Genomic DNA, 21,036 nt, shown 5'->3' with positions numbered 1-21,036 from the left:
GCAGAACAAGGAAGGTTAAACTGTAAACCAGAGTATCCAGGAGAGTATAGTTCTGGGGAGGGTGTGCTAGAACCACTGGGGTGTCTTAGGAGGTCAGCACCAATTGTGGAGGCCCAGGGCATCTGGACCACAGGGTCCCGTTCCCTAGAAGCAGCACCAGACAGAGAGTTTGTGCCTCGGATTGCACCTGAGGTATGTCTAAACTGCAATTAAAAACCCATGGCTGGCTCATACCAGCAGACTCAGGCTAAGGGGCTGTTTAATTGTGGTGTAGACATTTGGGCTTGCGCTGGAGCCCAGGGTCTAGGACCCTGCGAGGTGGAAAGGTCCCAGAGCTCAGGCTGCAGCCCGAGCCCATAGGTGCTGGAACTAGGGGTGCTGGACATGCTACTGCACCCCCTGGCTTGAAGTAGTAATAACAACCCACATACATGGTTTCCGCCTTCAGCACCCCCCCTCTAAAGATTGTTCCAGCACCACTGCCTGAGCCCGAGCCTGATAGTCTACACTGCAATTAAACAGGCCCTTAGCCTGGGCCCTTTAGCCCGAGTCATCTGGTGTGGGCCAGCCACGGTGTCTAATTGCATTGTGGACACACTCTGAGAGGCCAGACTCTGGCTGGAGCCTGCCCAAAGCCAGGGGAGCTTAGAAGCACACGGATCCATTGCATGGGTTTGAACACAGCTGCCTGGTGAGAATGCAGGAGATGGAGCTCAGCTCAGCCCGGGAGTGTGACAGCTGCCTATACAGTAGAGTCTAAAACCGAAAAGCACTGACTTAGTCTTAATCAAAACATTTTGCTCTCCGCTGTCTGCATCATGGGCTTCTGTGATTTTTGAGAGCTAAGAACTAGTCTCCTCTCTGACTGACATTAATAAGAATTGTGCATCCACAGTTGTTGAGGGGAAACAAGACCCCTGTGCGCATAAACCTGTAATGGAGTTAAACAAGTGCCTCAGGAGGAGGGAAGAGCTGGGTAGAGCTTCCTAGATAGAGGTAACTGTCAAAGAGAAGTGGGCCAAAATGCCAAAGATTGGATGACCTGTAGGATCATGACATTTAAGAGCCCAGAGGCCACACCATAAGCTGGTCTAAATTAGGGTTTGACCCCAGCAATTCACATGTGTAATAAGAGAATGGTTCAGTGGAGAAATTAGGTGATTTGGGGCATGATGCTTCATTGCCCCAGCCCTGGTGGACCAAATCTTCTGCTGGGGTAAATCAGCATTGCTTCATTGAAATCAGCGGAGCTGCACTGATTTACGTCACCATGCACACTTGTGCAAAGTGGGTGTAAAACATTACCAAATAAGAATTTTCCACTCAGCCTGATGCTAATAGTATAAATACACTTGGCTATCTCTTTGTACAGATGTAAATGACTAGACAATGGGCCAGCCATGGAAAATCAGGCCCTACATCTCTGCTTTGAAAGTTTCCTCTGCAGCCCACATACTCATACAAGCCCTGAGTCAGGAAAACACTTTAGTCCTTGTTTAACTTTAAACAAGTGCTTATGTCTTGTTGCCTTCATTGCAACTTTAGGGACGAACTTAAGCACCACACAAGATCCAAGGCAGTGGAGAATCAAGCTCCACATTTCTAAAAGCGTGTTAAGCACTAAATCTTGGTGCTCCCTGTAAGACTGTTACATAATCTCTTCCTTTATAGTTACTTATGGTATATTAATTTACAGTAAGGAGAGAAGCAATTGTTTACTATTAGCATAACAATTGATCTGAAATAATTAACGGCAATATTCTTTTACATTAAGCTTAAAACCACTCTCAAATTTACACCTCAAGTACATTAAAAAAAACCCAAATCCACTGTTAATTAGAGATTTATTCAGTACCATACCTGGGTGTTTGAACAAGTTCAGCCAGGGTCTATGCAACATTCTAAAACAAATCCCCTGTTTTGTCACATTTGAGAGTTATTAATAAAAAGGGTAATTCAGCATTATAAAAGTGCGTACTTTGTCTGGGGAGGCCTAATAGCATGTCAGTATTATATAATTCACACTATCCACACGGAGGACCAGAAGAGAGATATCAATTGTTTGGTTGGGGAAATTAACTGAGGATTGATTCTATCTGTTTTAATTTAGCACCAGAGTGCTAGACTACCCCTAGAAATAGATGAGCTATTGATCCGACAAGAGGATAATCAGTGCATCAAAACAGGAGGAGGAGAAATTGGAACTCTTGGGGCTCTTCTGAGATTGCTGTCTTAGATAGAAAGCTACAGTCTAATTGAAGACTTCTTAACTTGCTGAGAGATCTTATTATCAAGGAGCCCTGGGAGGTAGGAACAGAGCACTGGGGGAGGGAGGGAGGGATGGGAGAGGAACAGATGGCCTTATAGAAGGAAGGATGAGATGTTCATAAAAAATGAATATGAAATAAATACATCTAACAGTAACAGGAAATATAAAACACAGGGAGGGACGATCCAAAGTTATGAAAGAGCAATGCAAAATGATAGAGAAGACGACCTGACAATAAATCAGTGAAGAAGCACAAACCAGTGATCTTCTGTCAGAGGGGCATTAACTGATCTTTACCTGTCACATATGTGCTAGGAGCTCAGGCACCAGGAATTCTGAATGGACAGTGCGCATCTATTTATTTTCCTGTTCAGTTTCTGAGGGAAGGGGAATAATTAATGATCTGCTGTCCTGTATCTCCTTGGTTGTTGGAGCAGAGCCTTTCTGGGTTCATGTTGACCACACTTACAGCAAATGATGCTGCCTGATGGGAGTCTGCTGCCATGACTAATGTCAGAACGTCCTGACTCCTGGCACAACATGCAGCTATGTACAAATCCCTAAAAGCAGCACTCGAGCTTAAATGTTAGAGAGAAAATGTGAGTCAGGAGAGAAGAGACCAGATTCTCTGGTTCAACCAAACAGTGCTTAACACAAGCCCAGGTTGGGATGCAAAGGTGGCTGAAAGCAACCTTTACATTCCCTTGATTTGAAGACTCTTCTGGGCAGGTCTGCTTACTGGTGCATATTAGAGCACTCTCAAGGCTGCTCTATTTTGCACCAGTTTCCCACAACCTCATGAATAGCATTTTCCTTTTCCTGCTGGCCACACTCCCTGCTAGGGAGGCACTATGCCACTGGAGAATTCCCCACTAGGGGAATGGAAAGTTGGTCTTGCATTTACAGCTCTGGATTGAAACTCAAGAGATCTGAGTTCAGTTGTAAGCTTTGTCACAGACTTCCTGAGTGATCTTGAGCAAATCACTCAATCTCTCTGCCTCAGTGCCCATATGTAAAACAGGGATAATTACTTATCTTCCCCTGATTTGTGTTCTCTATTTAGACTGTAAGCCCTGCAGGGCAGAAACTCACTCTTATTATGTATAGCACCTAGCACAATCCGGTCCCAACCTCAAGTGTGCTACTGTAATACAGAAATTAAATAGTGACAACAAATGGTTGCTTAACCCAGGTTTACAGATTCTTTGTGCTGTTAGAGCAATACAAAGCAGCCAGGATGTGCCAGTGAATTGGGCCTGAGGTATTTAGCTATCAGCTAATGTACTTCTACAGCACCAAAATCCAGAGTATGGGGATTCCCAAATTTTTGCAGTGTGGGCAACATATTAATTGTGTCATTTTCTTGCTGAAGCTAACCTCCTCTCTCATGGGTGACCGCAGAGACCTACTCCTCTCCCATATGCAATAACGTCACATCCCTTTGGAAATTACAGCAACTGCTTACTCATGGGCCAGCCTTAGGAGGGATTAGTTTATCTGAAACTTTCTCAAGTGCAAGCAGCATTTAGTCACTGCTGAAAATGTTAGTCACGCTGTTTGCTTCAGCTCTTTGTGGCATCTCTTTCTCTCATTTGTTCAGTCTCATTCAGCTGGAAAGGAGGAGGAGGAACCAGCATCACATGACCAGCCAGCTCCCTGTAGACCACCACTCCACAGACCACTAGTTACTCAGCATGCTTCAACTGAGCCAGGCAGTGGGAACCAAGTGCAATTTGCCCCATTTGGCTGCCATTTAAATCCTGCAGGTTGAGAGACATTTATTTAAAGAACAAATGGGCAGATAGGAGTCACTTCCTGTAACAGAGGCTTTTGTGCATATCTGGGGTCCTCGGAATACAATATAGGCATTAGGAGGAAGTGATTTCATATCGCAGGATCTCTGGAAAGGGGAGAAGGGCTAGGTGCCAAATGGCCTAATCTCACATTGTGGCTGTTATTTATGTGCCAGCCAAGTGCTTGGTGCTGTACAGCCAAAATGAAGACAGTCCCTGCCTCAGAGTTTATAACCTACAAGCGTGACACTGAGGGAGGAGGTGCACTGGGACTCACTGAGGAAAGAGTCACTGTAGACAGTTTTACAGTGTTGCCCATTCTTGCAATTTTATCACGGGTATCATGATATCAGGCAATTTTTAAAAAGCCCCAGCTCCTGGAGTCATGTGATTATGTGAAAATGTCAGCTTTAATTTTAAATAAAACAAGTTTCTGGCCTTTGTGGTTGTAGGGAAAAGCCTGAACCCCACTAAAGACTCAAAAACCAGAAGGCAAATAAAACCCCAACATTTATTTTATTTATTTTTAATCTCATGATTTGGAGGGCCTTACTCATGATTTTTGTATGCATGGGATTGCATTTATTTTTTCACATTCTTAATCTGATCATTTTTCAATGTTTATACCACTGGGCCTTGTGGAAGAAACAGAGGGTGCATGAGGCGAGGGTGAAGGCTAGGATTGGGAGGTGCAGTGGAAGAAGGCACAAGATAGTGGGAGAAGGCCATAGAACAGTTTTTGAGGCTGGGTGTAGGTGGTGGAACAATGAGGATGATGCAAACCATGACTAAAGGTGCGATCCAATAAGAGAAGCTTCAGTAGGGGTTGAGAGTACCGAGCCTGTCACAGAACCTCGCTTTACGGCTCTGATCCTGCAATGAATCCCACCCTTTTATCTGCACGAAGCCCTGATGAAGTCACTGGAGTTCAGTGCAGTGGTTTGTCTGGGCAGACCTCATTGCAGGACTGGGGCCTATTTCTGCGAATAGATTCTCAGCTGTAATTGTAGACCGGCAATTTTTAGGTTTTGGCAGGAATTAGGAACATAGAATTCTGACAGTGATTCCATGATATATGTTTTCTGAACATGGCCAACTAGCAGCTTGTTGTTCTAACTGCTCAGCGCTGCTAGAGTAGCTCTGCTTACATGACACTTTTTTTCCTTTTCCAGCTATCGATTAGTTAATTTTTTATTTATTTTTTGTTCTCTACATCTTAACAACTTAATCCCAAGTATTATGCAGATTCAACTGAATTAAATACAGACGGTGTCTGGAATTTCACAAACAGCAGGCCTCTCTTAGTCACTTGTCAGATGATGATATCTTAAGTGATGGATGAAAACGTCTCCATCAAAGTAATTAGGATTTCTGAAATAATTACTTAAAAACTTAGTGAAATCTTAGATAAATTGCACTCATTAAAAAGGAAAGTTCACCTTTCACTATAGCGAACACTACAGCTTGTCCTAGATGCTCTAAACTAGAACGCAAAGTTTTCCAGGTAAAGTGTGTACTAGAAAGGGCTATTTAGTAGTTACAGTAGAGGTCTAATAGTCAAGACTTTTGGATTCTAGTCCCATCTCTCTTACTGACTTGTTATCTGACCTCTGTCAAATCATTTCTCTCTACAATTCAGTGTACTGGTATATGGTAATAATACCTAGCTCTTATGAGCACTACATCTGTAGATCTCAAATTGCTTTATAAAGGAGGTATCACAATTCCCATTTTACAGATAGGGAAACTGAGGCATGGGAGGCATCTGACTTGCCCAAAGTCACCCAGAAAACCAGTCACAGGGGCAAGAATTGAACCGAAATCCCTGCATCCAGTCCAGTGCCCTGTCCACTAAGGGATGTATTTATACTGACCTAATTCAATGCATGGGGCGCAAAGCGGTTGCCCCGTCCATCCTATGGATGGGACGGCTCTGAAAATCCAAGTCCAAACATTGGTGGAGCTGGGCCCACGTTCCTGAATACTGGTGGAGCACGGGCACCCCATGGGCCCATATAACTTGCCACCTATGCTTGCTGGTCCATCAGAATCACCGTTTGGTGACCCTCCGCTAAGGCCCAACTGCTTTACCCAGGGGCTTTGCCTGAATAAAGATTTGGACAGGAGGTCCCTCCAGTTTTACGCTCTCACTCCTGAAAGATGCAGAGCACCCTGGCCTTGACCCAGCAAAAGCACTACAGCACATGCCGAGCTTTCAAGACATGAGTAGTACCACTGGAGCGATGTGACTCATGTGTCTGAAACTACACACAGGCTCAAGTACTTTGCTGGCTCAGGCCCAGAGTGCTCAGCTAAATGGCTGGGAAGAGATGGTATGTTTGAGTTCCTTTAAGCCACGAGGCTTGCTCCGATTACTCTAGGGGAGGTTTATTTGCCCATAGTTTGTTATAATCTTGTATTTTTTTTTAAACGTAGTGAATGCACCCAAACGGAAGAGGAATAGGGCACATTTTATAACCGCATGCAGAGGAATAATAAAAATAACCACTATGCACAACAAACATCCTGGGGTCTGCATGCGTAGTAGGGGATAAGAAACTGAATTAGCTCATGTGGGATTCTCTGAACAGTTGTTTCCACCAAAGTCATAATCTCATAAATCCTACAGCCACCTCTTTTTGGTGGCCCAGACGGTGGGGCTAATGCAAATCCCCACTGTTCCCCCAACACTAAACACATTTGCAGAATCACTTCTCTCTCCTACATTTCTGTTGGCAGAAGAAGTTGTTGCGCAGCAAGAGTGGGAAAGCACAATGGACATGTGCACTGTGGTCCCCATCTTCAGTTGCCGTACATTGCCAGAGCTCTATTGACTTCAATGAAGTTACTCTGAATTACACCAGCTGAGGATCTGCCCCTTGTTCTTATCTGTATATTTCTGGTACATGAACGTACTGCCTGCTTTGCCCTGAAAGGCCACAAGAATTGGTCCGTTTATTCCTACTTCCAGCTCTTAAGTGTTTCTCAAATATCATGTGACTTATTCACACTCTCCGGCTTTAACTGCTCATGGACGTTTACGCGATCAGCTCACAGGGAAAAAATTATCTTCAATTGTCTTAATGCATCCAGCATTTACATTTCAGAGTATTCTTTCAATAAACTGTATCAAGTAAACATAAGCAGGATTTCATTGGCCAATATTGAAACATGAATTTGATTGCTAAATTAAATTTGCTGTACAAAGCCCAGTCCCGTTACTTTGTAAGGGCTCTATTGAAATCCCAGGCAAATAGCTCTCTGACCTCCCCTTGCAGCTGAACAGGAGTGGTGCCTGAGAAAGAAGCAGTGCTGAATAAGGCCCAAAGTAATTAGGGGTTGGGAGGATTTTCCCTTCCAGAAGAAAAAACATAGTAAGTGGTTAGGGACAGAGAAAGGTTCCATGGGGTGCAAATATATGTGTGAGTGGAGATTGCTCCCCTATGGAATGAACAAGGGGGCTCTGTCCCCAGATCTCAGATTTCAGAGGATTTAAAAGAGGCCTTGGGACTTTGCACCAGTACTTTGCCCAGACTCTCAAGCAATGTTGCTCTAATGGATTCAAGCTGCCAAGGGCTTCCCCCACCTGATGGTGGTTCTGGGGTTCCCCTCTAACGATGGTGACATGCCCAGGCAAATGTTCATATAGCTTCAGCCTGTATTACATTTTCAGAATCACCCTCCTGGGATTGGTGAGTGTTTGGTGGTAGGAAGGAGGAGGTAGGGATGATGCATATTAATTCCACCTGGCTAACTGTGCGGGTCTCCTGAGCCATCTCACTGATCCCTGGAGAAGTGGAACACTGTGCTGTATGCTCAGCACACTGAAAAAGAAAAATATAAACATTTCCAGTGATTGCATTAAGTACCAGTTTGTTTGGCAAGCAGAGCTGCCTCTTTCATTGGGGTTATGAAAAGAAAAATTTAAAAGGAAAACAAAGGAATGGATTCCCTTGTCCTTCATCCTCTTCCCTGAGTGAGCCCCCTCCCCCCCCCCGAGAGGAGGGGTTTATCAGGCTAAGGAAGAGATTTCTTGTCGGAGTCCCTTGTTAAAGTATTGGCAGCACATCACTGCAATGGACCTTTCCAAATAAAAACATGAGCACTCCTTTTCGTCTTGGCACTTAAGACTCGTTCCAAGGTGTCTAATGTGTAACAGGGAGTTCTGCTGGTGTTGTAAAAATACCATCTGACTTTTAACAAGACCATTAATTGATACGGTATCTTTTTGGAACTCTTGTTTAAATGGTAGTAAAATTCTAAACATTCTTAGAAGTATTAATAAAGAGGGCAATTCGACATGCTTATTTCAGGAGTCTTGATAAATGAATAAATCAACAGTTAATTTCAGTGCAGGACCCCAAATTTTATCTCTCAGAGACTGCAGTTAGTAAATTCCAAAAGGGGCTCTTATCACAGTTAATTTCAAGTGGTTCACATGTGTAACAACAGCTAATTGGAACAGTAAATCTAGCACGAACACTTATGGGGGATGCCTCTTCATCGTTTGCTTGGTTCATTCTCTATCATCTGTTTAGTTCAAAGTTTAGATGAGCTCATACTAGAATTCCAGAACTGAACAAGACCAGAGATTAGAAAGAGACTCATCTATCCCTCCTCCAGGCTATTCCGTCCAGTAGGTACCATCCGTTCCCAGAGAATTCCAGCCTGAGCCAAGACACACTAAGTAGACAACAGACGCTGTCCATAAACTATAACCAATATAACCTGACCCTCTCATTCATACTGTGTCTCAGCTGAGAAACGTTAATCTGTTTGCTCTCTCAGGAGAGCATCCTAACATGCTAACTGGTTACCTGTCAGAGCCACTTGCTGTAGCACCAATTTCAGTAAATACAGGAGGTGGTTTGCATAAAACTTGGCATATACACATTTCCTTACTCATCATTAAATTCTCCTTTTTAGTTGTAAGTACACACACATGCACACAAAGACAACTTTGACATGAAACACTCTTGGCTGAAGTTCCTAGAGACCTTTGTACTGTAATTTTATGTCATTTGCCTGAACATCTGGCAATGTTCTAACTGATTTTTAAAGGTGCATATTGGGTTAATCTACACATTTACGGGTATCCGATACCCAGTAATAATACTTAACTGCCTTTGTACTTTTACAACTGTATCACTGTCTTTGAAATGTTGAGTTACACCAATGAGGTTTGCTTGTACTGCACTACAATCAATGGGATTATTCTGTAAAGTATAAGTTAACAGCTAATTGATATTTGGATTCCTTATTCTTTATCTGTTCAATAAAAAACATATGGCGCTCATCAGAACTGAGAGCTTTCAGAACTTCCATTTTGTCTTGAGCAATATGTGCCTCTGAACACAGTAAATCAGACTTCTGATATATTGGTAAACCATTGTTTAGCATAACTTGTGCTCATTTAAATCAACAAATTGCTCTGATTGTTTATTCTTCAATCACTCAAGTTCAGCCAGCGCTGTGGTACAGCATGTAGGCCATTCTGCCCTGGCTATCCAATACAGTAGCAGTTTGGCGAATGAATTAACAAGGCCAAGGACTCAATTTTAGCACAATGTCTTTCATCTCCAAAACAGGGTTTGGGAATTCTATCTGAGGGACTGAGACATAGAAAAGTGTAGATGATGGGCATTCTGGATAATTATAGAGACTAAACAGTCTCAGTAAACACTACGATATTAAAGATCAGCTGATGCTTCACTATAGACTAATGTAAGTAACTAGCAGAATGGTGGATTTGATGTAACATTAAAATGTGTGGTGGAATTTTGGACCAATTACTGCCTATAAATGAATATCTGTGGAACCCTAGAGGAAAGAAAATTCCATTTACTCTTGCTGTAGAGTACATTTAGTCCTGTTCAATCCATTTCAGTGCACTGGGCATTCTAGAAAGATGGGTGTAGTATTATAATATTTTCAGTTCTGTGCCTTTTGAGGAGTACAGACTAGCGATCACCTCTAGCAAATAGACCATAAAATGGACAATTTGTCTAAGGACACTGCATTCTCCCACAGCCCCACTATTTATTTTGGTCTGAAGTAAACAGGATGAAATTCAATAAGGACAAATGAAAAGTACGCCACTTAAGAAGGAACAATCAGTGGCACATATACAAAATGGGAAATGACTGCCTAGGAAGGAGTACTGCAGAAAGGGATATGGGGGGGTCATAGTGGATCGCAAACTAAAGGTGAATCAACCATGTAACATTGTTGCAAAAAAAGCAAACATCATTCTGGGATGTATTAGCAGGAGTGTTGTAAGCAAGACATGAGAAGTAATTCTTCCGCTCTACTCTGCGCCAATTAGGCCTCAACTGGAGTATTGTGTCCAGTTCTGGGTGCCATATTTCAGGAAGGATGTGGACAAATTGGACAAACTCCAGAGAACTGCAACAAAAATTATTAAAGGTCTAGAAAACATGACCTTTGAGGGAAGATTGAAAAAAATGGGTTTGTTTAGTGTGGAGAAGAGAAGACTGAGAGGGGACATGATAACAGTTTTCAAGTACATAAAAGTTTGTTACAAGGAGAAGAGAGGAAAATTGTTCTTCTTAACCTCTGAGGATAGGACAAGAAGCAATGGGGTTAAATTGCAGCAAGGGTGGTTTAGGTTGGACCAGGGGCAGCTCTAGCAATTCCGCCGCCCCAAGCACGGCGGCACGCCGCGGGGGGCGCGCTGGCGGTCGCCGGTCCCGCGGCTCCGGTGGACCTCCTGCAGATGTGCCTGCGGAGGGTCCGCTGGTCCCGCGGCTCCGGTGGAGCATCCGCAGGCATTCCTGCGGGAGGTCTACCGGAGCCGCGGGACCAGCGGACCCTCCGCAGGCATGCCTGCGGGAGGTCCATTGGAGCTGCCTGCCATCCTCCCGGCGACAGGCAGAGTGCCCCCCATGGCATGCCGCCCCAAGCACGCGCTTGGCGCGCTGGGGTCTGGAGCCGGCCCTGGGTTGGACAATAGGAAAAAATTCCTAACTGTCAGGGTAGTTAAGCACTGGAACAAATTGCCTAGGGAGATTGTGGAATCTCCATCATTGGAGATTTTTGAGAGCAGGTTAGATAAACACCTGTCAGGCATGGTCTAGAAGATAATACTTAGTCCTGCCTTGAGTGCAAGGGACTGAACTAGATGACCTCTCGAGGTCCCTTCCAGTCCTATGATTCTATGTTAATAAATTTCTGAGTCATTCTGTTTTTTTTCAAGTGTCTTAGGATGTGCCTAAAATATACCTCTTACATAGGCAGAAATCCATAAGACAAATATAAAAATAAAAATCAATATTAAAACAAATAATTTATAGGCACCATAGGAACAGGAATCAAAGCCCTGTACTAATTATGAATATTAACGTTCTCTGCAAGAAGTCCCACTAGGTTCTATTCAGCAGGAGTAAGAGTGATGGAATCTGACCCATGAGGAGATTGTGGGGACTATATCCAGCCCTGTGTTGTATCAACCAGGCAAAGTACTAATAAACTTCAACAGGACTTTATTTTTAAAGTGGAAATCTCTTTTCCAAGCTGCTGCTTCACCCTCTGTAACTCTCACTCTGCCTCCTCAACTCCTCCCCCCTCCTTCCTGTTTCCTGTCCTTTCAGATGCCCAACAGCCAGTGCCCCCAGTTCTAATAATTTCAAGCAACATCTAAACACCCTGGTGTGTAACTCCTTTAATTTCAGAGGCGTTACATCAGAATTATTCTTGCCCTTATTAGGCAATTCACACACAAGAATTAACTAATAACTAGAATACAAAAGACAAGACTCTGGAACAAACCCTTGGAATATTACAGTGCATTATTGAAGGCAGTTGAAAGAGTGTCTGCAGCCACAATACTGCAGCTTCTCACAGAGAGAGATCTTTATTCCCTGCTAGTCGGCAAGTTACTTGAGTTAGCTTTTGCACAGACAAAGCCTTTAAATGGATGCTAAGTTTCACTCTCCATCCGCTATTGTTGTACCCAGGGTAATTCATGTCTTCAATGACTCCTAGTTAGAGGCCTTCTGTGCTGGATTCCTCGCAACAGGTGAAACTGGCAGAATAGAGTGTGATAATCAGCAACAGGTAGATGGTTGTTTCCTAAAGAACAGACAGGGCCCTGGGCAGCACAATGTACTCAGGAAAGACTGGCATTGAAGTCAGTGAGCAGAATACTGCTCTCACACCTGGAATTCAACAGCTACTTCAGATTTACACCACTTCACCCAAAACTGGAGATTTGATCCAATAGGAATTTTGCTTTAGAGAGGTGTGGGTAAAGAATGATCATTAGGACTCTAACTTATAATGATTACAGCGTAGCCTAGCAGAATGACAACAATGAAGAGAGCTGCAAGGTCGTTTCTCTAATGAGAGAGCTTGTGCTATTTGTACTTTGTGTTTTTATGATTAGAGAAGGAAATCAAGCAATTTCTAAGGAAGTTAATTGCTTCTTTACAAATTGCTTAGGTTTGCTGGTATGCAAAACCTTGTGCCAGACAAATATTAGCACAATTTTTGCTTGAATGAATGGTGAAAAGAAAGGCAGCAGATGTAATATTAGCTGCCAAAGCACTGGCAACAATGGGTCATATTCTGCTGTCATTTCCTCTGGAGCCAGGCCCATTCTCTCCCCTAGATGACTGTACATATGGGGGTTGAGGACAGAATCTGATCTGTTAGTCTATAAGGTGCCACAGGACTCTTTGCTGCTTTTACAGATTTGTTGTATTTCCTTGTAAGGACATTATGGATCCTGAGTTATTTACTGAGGGGTTTCCTATTTCTTAGAGAGGCTGGTGACCTGCCATTGTGGAAAACGGAAGCAATAAATAGCAGAAGAAATGTTTCGGCAAGGAAAGGAAAGCTCTTCGATGTCTCTTTCTGACAGAATGTTTCTTGAACTTTTTAAAACTTCCATACTTTTTTTTTATCTTTACCAAAGTGAGGTTGGGACAAAGTCTTTCAATTAAAATGAAAGAAGAGCAATCCCCTCTCCTTTGAACTCAGGTTCTCAGCTAATGGGGCACGATTTAGGCCCATTGCATCTCCAATCGCAACATCTCAATGCCCTCTCACTAAGACACCTGGCCTGATTTGAGCTTCTCTGTGCTTGTCTTTTCAACCCATCTCCATTTAATGATGAATTATGATGTTCATCCCAAAGCTGGATGAAAAGAATTGTTAGTTGAAAAGCCGAGAAGGAAGAAAGACTCCGTCTTTTATACTTATCGCTAGAATTACCTGGCCTCAGAGCTGGAATTTCTCAGAGCAGCTCATCAGACCAGACTGATTCCCCCCACTATTCAACGGACAGTACATTTTAAAACCCAAAATGTTTTCAACTATCTTTAGCTACTGCTTTCCTTCCCCTCAACCCCCCTGCTCTATAATGCACCCCCATATAGTCACCGAATACCATTTTGTAAGGCTTTTTAACGTGTTTTCTAATCTGTATTTGTAGTCCCCATGCCGGCTCAGTGTCGTTTTCTTCTTTTCAAATGACATATTTATAATGGAGCAAGGAAACTGAAAGCTCTGGTTGATATGGAGACAAAAATTATCAAAGAAGTTTATGCTTTATTACCTTCTTTCGAGCTCGGCCATCTTCACTTTAATTAGGTTTTCACATTGGCTGAAGTCTCAGAGGTGACCACAGTCCAGACCCCTTTAGAGGAGAGATTTTAAAATAAGATCACCCTCCATGCCACAATCTTCCATCAGTTTTGAATAGATTCCTAGGCAAGTGGCTGCTTCCTCCATTCTAGAAATGATGTGAAACAGTAACTGTCCCTGCTTGAAGATGCTATGCTGCCTTTTATATTAAATGTGAAGGCAGTGTGTATTTGTCATTGACATAATTATGGTAGGACCCCTACTTGCTAGACTGCCACAGTGATCCAGATATATGCAGGTTGCTGTCCAAGAGATTAGCAGCGTGTTCATTCCTGGTCCCTTCTCCATCCTGACTGAGAGTTGTTCTGAATCAGCCTGAGAGGAGACACATATTCCATTCCCTTCCCCTCACTATGTCCCTTTCGATCATCAGTCTGTCTCCATCCTGTCGTTATTCCCAGTGGGATTGAGACCTACAAGATGATGAATAGTAATCACGTGTCTCTAAAAGCTGGAATCATAAAGCTGGCGGCTTATTTGTGTTGTGTTAAATTCATGGTGGCTAAGTGCATAAATGACTATTAGCTAGGATGGGTAAGAATGGTGTCCCTAGCCTCTATTCGTCAGAGGATGGAGATGGATGGCAGGAGAGAGATCACTTGATCATTGCCTGTTAGGTTCAATCCCTCTGGGGCACCTGGCATTGGCCACTGTCGGTAGACAGATACTGGGCTGGATGGACCTTTGGTCTGACCCGGTACGGCCATTCTTATGTTCTTATGTGTTACATCATGAGTTTGTGCATGTTTGACTAATATATTGTGCGGCAAGGGATTGAACAGCCTTGAGTGTGGCACTTGTTCTCTCCTGGGCTGGTGAGAGATCCCATCAGATTATGTTGGCACCAGCATTTTGCAGTAGCCTGACATAAAAACCATTATCCCTTCTCCTCTGTCCCTAAATTAAACCAACTGCTGACTCCTGTCTGCTGCCACCACAGTAATATGCACAGGGCCCACCACAGGACGCTCAGAGAGGGCTAATGAATAATGTTTTGAGGCACCCACACATATGTGTGTGTGTGTGTATATATATATATATGGCTACATTTGAGGGTGCTCCCAAACCATCTTTTTAATTCTTTCCAAATATCTCTCGATATAATGGGTGGGGTTTTTCAAAAGGGAGTCCAGAGCACAAGTTCCACCCACAGCCAATGGGATTTGTGTTCCTAACTCATGGAGGGGCTTTTGAAACCTTTGTTTTTGAAACTATCCGCTGAAGAGGTGGAGGGTCACCACTGTCAGCTGCCTAACAGAGCTCAGCTGATTGTGCTGGGGTCCTGAATCTAGTTATTCTACGGCACCCACCCTTGTGAGAGCTGGGTGGGACCATGAACAGCATTCAGAAAAGTTTTGCAAGGGAGAATCTGAAACCTAAGTGGGGCTCATGCCGATACCACAGTGATGAGTGTGGTATAAATGCCTAGGTAGGCTACCGAACAATAGATTAGATGGGGGCCTGGTTTGTAAGTATACTCTTGGAGAATATCGTCACTGGAGCTGGATGGTATAGTTTCCAGCTTGAGTAGAAATACCTATGCTAGCTCTGATCAAGCTAGCGCTGCTATGTCTTCCTGAGCTAGACACTGAGCCAGATCCAGTGTAGACATATCTGTAGTCTAGAATAGGGGTGTGTATGTGAATAGGTCAGCAGGACCAGTTTCCTTTTACTACAAAGGAAGCTGAGGCAAACCTATAGGTTGAGTTTGTTGCAACTAAGCAGATCAGTTTCTTTTACCTAGGAAAGGTTCCATGGGAATGGAATGCATATGTTTTAGATTAAAACAAGACCAGGTCTCTTTAATGTGATGCTGGAAGCTGCTGTTTTGTTGGCCAGGCACTCTACATGGCAAGGAAGATAAGAGTAAAACCATTACAGTTGCATCCTCTTTGGGAAAATGATCAGGCAGACAGTTATACTATGCTCTGGTAAATGATAACAGGTGTCTGTTTGTGTCTACTGAATGAGGGCCACATTCAGACCTGGTGAAAGCCTGTCTGTTGACCTTAAAGGAGTCACGCCCACTTACACCAGGCCACATCTTGGCCCTGGATGACTTACATTAGAATTCTACAATTACCGAGTATAATTGCCCACTGATGAAATCACTAATGCTCATCCACATGCACAGTAAAGTGGAGAGAGAGACAGACAGATGTTTGATGTAATAAGTATTAAGCTGGGTCTTATTCAATCTCTGCCCAATGAAAGGTTACTTATTGCATATTCTGCAGGAGAGCCATTTGCACTTCCCATTTACAAACCGGCTGAAATGTAATCTCCACCCCAGATAGCCATCAGCAGGAAGGTCTCCAGACAAATTAGCCAGGTTAAAAAAGAAGAACATTCACCTTCAAATCAAATTCACTGCACTCTTCTGGCCCCATCAGTATGCCTGCTCCCTTGGAAGAGGCAATGTAGAGTTGCAGAATCCAGATTTCTGTAATGGAGTCAGAAGTTCCCTTGCTTTTAGTTTTAGTTACAGAGCTCAGTATTCACACCAGGCAAAATTCACCGTGGTGCAGAAAGCCAATACAAGGACCACTGTATCACGTAAGTGGCAATTATATGTTTGCCTCTTGCATAGCACAATAGGGTCCTGGTCCCCGATGAGGTTGTACAAATAATGAAGAATAATAATAACTACTGTATGACTTCCCTATGCACTATCGTGAATTTCAGCAACCGTTCTTTCCTGCACAATCCCTCATTAAAAAACCTTCTGAGCTCCCTATTTCTGTTCCACTGCTACCCAGTCAATACCCCATTCAGCTACCCACCTGCACCGGCTTTAACCTCAGACCACTGGATTGCAGCCATTAACCCTCAACAGTACTTTAAATCTTGAAGGCTAGAAAGCGGATTGAAATGCATTAAAAAGAAGGCGACACGGTCAAAAACTTTCGATGCAATTTGTGGAGTAGGTAGCAATATTAACTTGCTGAGGTCACTATAAATTCTTCATTACTTATGCACATAACGTTAATGATAGGAGACCAAGGTTCTATCTTCAAAGAAAGAATTTTTCAGAGAAATGACAAATGACTTTTACAAATATTCAAATGTACCAATTCTCACGAAATAATTTCCCCCTGCAGATATGCCCTAATAGGAACATGACAGTTGCCAATTAAGATAATTAACTATGTTCCCTCTCTTCTCTGAATTATCACAGAGCAGACAAGGGGCTTAGTCCAGGGCTCATTGGGCAGGCAAAACTGATGCAAGGTTTAGAATAGAGTTAGTCTCAAGATCATAGAATGACAGAAATGTAGAGGTAGAAGAGATCTCGAGTGCTGAGGCAGGATAAGACCATCCCTGACAGGTGTTTGTCTAAGCCAGTGGTCTCCAACCTTTTTAAGCACAAGATCACTTTCTGAATGTAAGTGCAACCCAGGATCTACCTCAAAGAAAATATAGAAATAGCAGTAATCACACAAACCCAAACACCCTTGCCCTGCCCCTTCCATAAGGCCACTCACTCCATCCCCCCTCCCTCCGTTGCTCGCTCTCCCCCACCCTCACTCACAGGGGATTGGGGTACGGGAGGGGGTGTGGGCTCTGGGCTGGGGCTGAGGGGTTTGGAGTGTGGGAGGGGCTCCGGGCTGAGCCTGGGGCAGGTGGTTGGGGTGCAGGAGAGGTTCAGGGTGCGGGCTCTGGGAGGGAGTTAGAATGTGGGAAGGGGTTCTGACTTGGGGCAGGGAGTTGGGATGTGGGCTCCGGCCAGGTGCCGCTTACCTCAGGTGGCTACCGGGCAGTTCCCTGCCTTCCCTGGCCCCACGCCTCTCATGGAAGCAGCTGGCACATTCTTGTGGCCCCTGGCAGGAGCAAGGGGTCTCTGTGTGCTGCCCCTGTCTGCAGGCACCACCCCCACAGGTCCCATTGGCTGGGAATGGGGAACCGCAGCCAATGGTAGTTGTGAGGGTGGTACCTGTGGACGGGTGCAGCACACGGAGACACCTGTCCTTCCCCCCCAGGAGCCGCTGCCTGACATGCCGGCCGCTTCCAGGAGTGGCGCAGGGGCCAGGGTAGGCCTTAGCCCCACTGTGCCATTGGACTGTTAGCGGCCGATCTCCCAGTTTGGCTGCAGGAGGGTTGGCAACCCTAGTCTGAGACTGAGATCATCTGTCAGAGATGCCACAATCGACCAGTCGATCACAATCTACCGGTTGGTGACCATGGATTTAACATATTCTTAAATTCCAGTGCTTAGCTATCCTTTTAGGGTACATCTAAACTGTGACAAAACAGTTGTGGCAATAGGTCGACTGACTTGGGCTCATGGGGATTGGGTTGTAGGACTATAAAATTGTGGGGTAGACATTCGGGCTTGGGTTGGAGCCCAAGTTCTGAGACCCTCTCCCCTCACATGGTCTTAGATCCCAAGCCCAAATGTCTACGCTGCAGTTTATAGCCCCATGGCCTGAGCCAGCTGGCCTGGGCTCCGAGACCTGATGCCACGTGTTTTTATTTGCAGTGTAGACATACCCATAGTTTAGAAAGCTTTTCCTAATATCTAGCCTAAATCTCTCTCACTGAATATTAAGATGATTGCTTCTTGTCCTACCTTCAGTGGACTTGGAGAACCTCTTCTTTCTAACACACTGAATTCAGAGCTGGATTTTGAACACCTCGTACCTCCAGCTTATTTGGATCTGAAATTTTGGTTCCAGCCAATCTCTAGTTCAGAATAGTAATGAAAAGCTGCAAAATGTTGAGTATACATCAGTACAGCATCTGTTCTTGGAGAGAATGATTGTAATAATTTGATATCTATAGCCATACTGGGAATTTATATTTGGTTTTCATAAGTGACAGCACCTTTATGAATTATTTACTTTCTGGATTTGTTATTACTACAGTTAAAACACCCTACAAATTACTATAGATCTTAAAAACTCTTATTGGCCTTTTTACATTGACAGCAGTCAAAGTCTCTCTGCTCCAAGCCTGCTGGGCATTACAAGTTAATGGCTGAAACTGACTAGCTGTAAAACAATGATTAATGGAAAAATCTCAAGTCTCCCTATTGAAGTTTGCTCTAGAGCTAGGCTCACATAGCAGCATCTACGATATTTCTCAGAGTCAGCTCTGCAATCCCCTGAAGATGAAAAATGGCACCTCGATATATTTCTAGGATAGCTTGTTCTCTTAACATTGACTCTGTTATGTGAGAAAATGGTACTCTAAAATATGTAACTAAATATTGGGGTATTTTTATTATGCAGAATGAGCTTATTTTAGATTTCATAAATTAACATGCCAGGAATATCTCCCTTAACAAATCACTGTTTAATTACTATTTAAATTCCAGTTTATTTACTAGAACAGGTGACATTTCCTTAAAACCAGGTAGTTTATGAAGCTAAAGATATACCCACTTCTCCCCACAAGGAATAAAACACTTAAAAACCAAGGAAAGTCATAAAGCAGTCCTGAAAAGTTCAGTGCAGACAACTGGGAAAAATATAGCTACATGGATTTTTGTAATTAGAATGAATATTGACAGGTTAATGCATATGAAGTCACAGACATGCTAAATGGCTTTTTTGTTTTAGTTTTCACCAAAAACTTTAGGAGCATGTGGGCATCTAATATAGTGAATGCCAGTGAAAATGAGATAAGATCAGAGGCTAAAATAGGGAAAGAACAAGTTAAAAGTTACTTAGACAAGTTAGATGCCTTCAAGTCACCAGGGCCTGATGAAATAAATCCTAGAATACTCAAGGAGATGACAGAAGTGGTATCTGAGCCATTAGTGATTATCTTTGAAAAGTCATGGAAGATGGAAGAGATTCCAGAGGACTGGAAAAGGGCAAATATAGTGCAAATTTATTAAAAAAAGGGAATAAAGATACCCCGGGGGAATTACAGACCAGCCAGCTTAACTTCAGTACCTGGAAAGATAATGTAGCAAATAATCGAGCAACCAATTTGCAAACACCTAGAGGATAATGGTTTTTTAGCCATATAAATAGGAAGAAAACCAAGAAGGAAGAAGTGGGACCGCTTAAAACTTTAAACGGAGTGGAGATTAGGGATAATCTTGGCATGGCACAATATCTAAATGAATATTTTGCCTCGGTCTTTAATGAGGCTAATGAAGGGCTAAGGAATAGTGGTAGAGGGACTGACGGGAATGAAGATATGGGGGTAGACATTACAGTATCTGAGGTAGAAGCCAAACTTGAACAGCTTAACGGAAGTAAATCAGGGGTACCGGATAATCTTCATCCTAGAATATTAAGGGAATTGGCGAGTGAAATTGCAAGCCCGTTAGCGATGATTTTTAATAAATCTCTAAACTCGGGGGTTGTACCGTTTGACTGGAGATTAGCTAATATAGTTCCTAATTTCAAGAAGGGGAAAAAAAGTGACCCGGGTAACTACAGGCCTGTTAGTTTAACATCTGTAGTATGCAAAGTCATGGAAAAATTTTTAAAGGAGAGAGTGGTTACGGACCTTGAGGCCGATGGCAACTGGGACAAATTACAGCATGGTTTTACGAAAGGTAGATCGTGCCAAACCAACCTGATCTCCTTCTTTGAGAAAGTAACAGATTTTTTAGACAAGGGAAATGCGGTGGATCTAATATATCTTGATTTCAGTAAGGCGTTTGATACGGTACCGCATGAGGAATTACTGGTTAAATTAGAAAAGATGGGGATCGAAAATCCAGAGGTGGATAAGGAGCTGGTTAAAGAGGAGACTGCAGAGGGTGATCTGTCGGGTTGGAGGGGGGTTACCAGTGGAGTTCCTCAAGGTTCGGTTTTGGGTCCGATTTTATTTAATCTATTTATTGCTGACCTCGGAACCAAAAGTAGGAGTGGGCTGACAAAGTTTGCGGATGACACCAAGTTGGGAGGTATTGCCAATTCGGAAAAGGATCGGGATATCCTCCAGGGAGATTTGGATGACCTTGTAAACTGGAGTATTAGTAACAGGATGAAATTCAATAATGAGAAGTGTAAGGTTATGCATTTAGGGATACTAACAAGAATTTTAGTTATAAGCTGGGGACGCACCAGTTGGAAGTAACGGAGGAGGAGAAGGACCTAGGAGTCCTGGTTGATCGCAGGATGACTATGAGTAGGCAATGTGATGTGGCCGTTAAAAAAGCTAATGCGGTCTTGGGAGGCATTAGGCGAGGTATTTCTAGTAGAGATAAGGAGGCGCTAGTCCCTTTATATAAGGCGTTGGTGAGACCTCATTTGGAGTATTGTGTGCAGTTCTGGTCTCCCATGTTTAAGAAGGATGAATTCAAACTGGAACGGGTACAAAGAAGGGCCACTAGAATGATCCGAG

The 21,036-nt window shown here is 43.5% G+C and overlaps 1 protein-coding gene and 1 long non-coding RNA gene across 2 annotated transcripts in view; one reads left to right on the top strand and one right to left on the bottom strand.

The window, feature by feature from the left end:
- LOC120397331 overlaps positions 1-21,036 on the top strand; it is a 188,544-nt gene that overhangs the window by 155,372 nt on the left and 12,136 nt on the right. The gene's annotated exons all lie outside the window — the stretch shown is intronic.
- Positions 11,874-16,135, bottom strand: LOC120396632. Its single transcript, XR_005593261.1, has 3 exons — positions 16,083-16,135; positions 13,640-13,720; positions 11,874-12,106 (listed from the first exon to the last, which is right to left on the bottom strand). It is a non-coding gene; the product is annotated as an uncharacterized LOC120396632 (long non-coding RNA).

Source organism: Mauremys reevesii, linkage group 2, assembly GCF_016161935.1.
Source record: "Mauremys reevesii isolate NIE-2019 linkage group 2, ASM1616193v1, whole genome shotgun sequence".
Lineage (NCBI taxonomy): Eukaryota > Metazoa > Chordata > Testudines > Geoemydidae > Mauremys > Mauremys reevesii.
This window is presented reverse-complemented; position numbering and strand designations above follow the sequence as displayed.